Consider the following 2,614-nt stretch of genomic DNA (forward strand, 5'->3'; position numbering starts at 1 on the left):
ACAACCAAGTGTCGTTCTTAGGGCACCGCATCATTCCTGAAGGAGTCCATCTCCTCCCGTGAAGGCGGCATCCGTTCAAGACTTCCCCGTGCCCTCGACCATCAAAGCTCTGCAGGAATTCTTAGGCATGATCAACTATTATCACCTTTTTCTGCCAACCATTGCTGCCAATCTTGCTCCCCTCTATGCCTCCCTCAAATGCAAGCCAAAGGACCTGAAGTGCCCCTCTCCTTCTCTCCACCGATAACAACGACGTCGCTATTGGTGCAGTACTTGAGCAGGTGGTCAATGGCTCGCCCCGACAAGTGGCCTTTTTCAGCAGAAAACTGTCCAAGGCAGAATAGGGTTATTCTACCTTCGATCGCGAATTTCTGACTGTGCACTTGGCTGTCCGTCACTTTCACCATATCTTAGAAGGTACGCCCTTCGTCATTCGCACAAAACATATGCCTCTGGTGCACACCTTCACTTGACAGTCTGACGCCTGGTCCGCCCTACGACGCCGACATATGTCCGGCATGGCTGAATACAATTGCAACCTTCAATATATCCCTGGGAAATGAATCCCGTTGCTGATGCCCTGTCAAGAAACACGTTCTCTTAAGTTCAACTGGAATTGGATTACAACGCCATGGATGAACTCCAACGACAGGATCCAGAGTATCAAGCATATACAACATCCTGCAAGTCCCTCCGTTGGGAAAACTTCCCCCTCGAAGACTCCAACACCACCCTCCTCTGTGACGTCAGTACTGGTAGACCGCGACCCTGGATTCCTGCTCCAATGCGCCAGAGGGTGTTTGATTTCATTCATGGGCTTTCACATTCCTCGTGCCATTCTACTGCACAGCAGCTGAAGACGAAGTTCATTTGACACAGCATTTCTAAGGATGCTAAGGATTGGGTCCGCACCTGTACTTCTTGCCAAACTTCCAAAGTACATCGACACACGGATTCAGGAGTGGGTTCCTTTCCTCAACCTCAGCGTTGTTTCGCACACATTCACGTCTATGTTGTAAACCCCCTACCTACATCACAAGGTAATCGTTACCTGTTTACCGTCATCAACAGCTCCACTCGTTGGCCTGAAGCCATTCCCTTGGAAACTGCAACGTCCGCCTCATCTACATATACCTTGGTCTCAGTAAGGATTGAATGATTTGGTATCCCTGAGAATATTACTTTTGACAGGGGTACCACTTTCACATCTTAATTGTGAACATTATTACCCAATCTCCTGGGCTTCACCCTATATCAGACAACTGCCTACAACCCCGCTGCCAATGGAATGGTTGAACGTTTTCATCACACCCTCAAAGCAGCTTTTATGTCCCGCTACAACGATTCCAACTGGTTTACTCAGCTTCCCATGGTCCTCCTGGGACCAAGGACCACTCCTAAAGACACCCTCAACAGCTCGGCAGCTGAAATGGTATATGGCAACCCGTTGGTCGTCCCTGCCGAATTATTTCTTTCTGCAACCTCCTCAACGATATCCAGCGCATACGTCACGTCGTGGGAAAATTTACACCACTCCGCCAAACTTACATGCCCCCAGCGAAGCATCACATACTGACAGACATGCTCTCTGCAAAGCAAGTCTTCTTGCGCAACGACACTAGCAAGCCAACGCTAACGCCCCCTTACACGGGACCGCTTCTTGTGATCCGACGCAGTTCGAAAGCACTCCTACTAAACAATCATGGCAAAGAAGACTGGATACACCGTTTACCCGGACCTGTACGCACTGCCATACCCGATGTCGATAGTTTACTCATAAAGGACTTGATGACCTCAGCCGACGCCCTTGTGGACAGCCACTTCAAGACTTCCATCAATGCCTCCACCCCTGATAAAGAGGAAGCCTATTCAACGTCACCCGAAGATGACGTAAATGACGTAGGGCATACGCCTAACCCGTGATATGCTGAAACAGCGACAAAGCCACCCAACATCTACCACTTGCTCATGCTCCAACCAACGACTTCTAGAGCCACTTTCTGCCACCCATCCGCCGCAGTTTTGCTACTACCACACCAGATTCGGGGCAACCGCGAAATGTGCCAAAGATTGTCAGTGGCCAAGAAACGTGTAAGTAGGCTATCGCTTGTGGCGGTGGCCTCCCGCATTTCTAATCTTTTCTTTTTACATGATGCAGGAACGGGCCTACGATTTTTGGTAGACACGGATGCTTGTCATTCTTCTTTGCCAAGGGTACTCTTCAGGACACGACGTAGTCTGTCTACATCTGCCAACGTCCACTTGGTAGCTGCCAACGGATCTGTGATACCCACCTACAGTTACGAGAACATCACATTATTGCTTGAAAACGGTAAATTTAATTGGAAGTTTCTCGTTGCTGACGTCATATTGCAAATACTCGGTTCAGATTTACTCTCTCATTTTATCCTTCTGGTCGATGTCACCCACCGACGATTGGACAACGCAAACTCGTACTTGTCTATACCTCTTCAACCTGCCCCCTCCAACCTTGCTCTACTCATCAGCACATCCACAGATGCCTACACCTACCTCCTCACGTCATACCCGGAAATTTTCCGTCCAGAACTTTGCTGAACGCCTACAGCTCCTGCCAAGCACGGTATTTATCACC

This window comes from Palaemon carinicauda, chromosome 2 (genome assembly GCF_036898095.1).
Source record: "Palaemon carinicauda isolate YSFRI2023 chromosome 2, ASM3689809v2, whole genome shotgun sequence".
In the NCBI taxonomy this organism is placed as follows: Eukaryota; Metazoa; Arthropoda; class Malacostraca; order Decapoda; family Palaemonidae; genus Palaemon; species Palaemon carinicauda.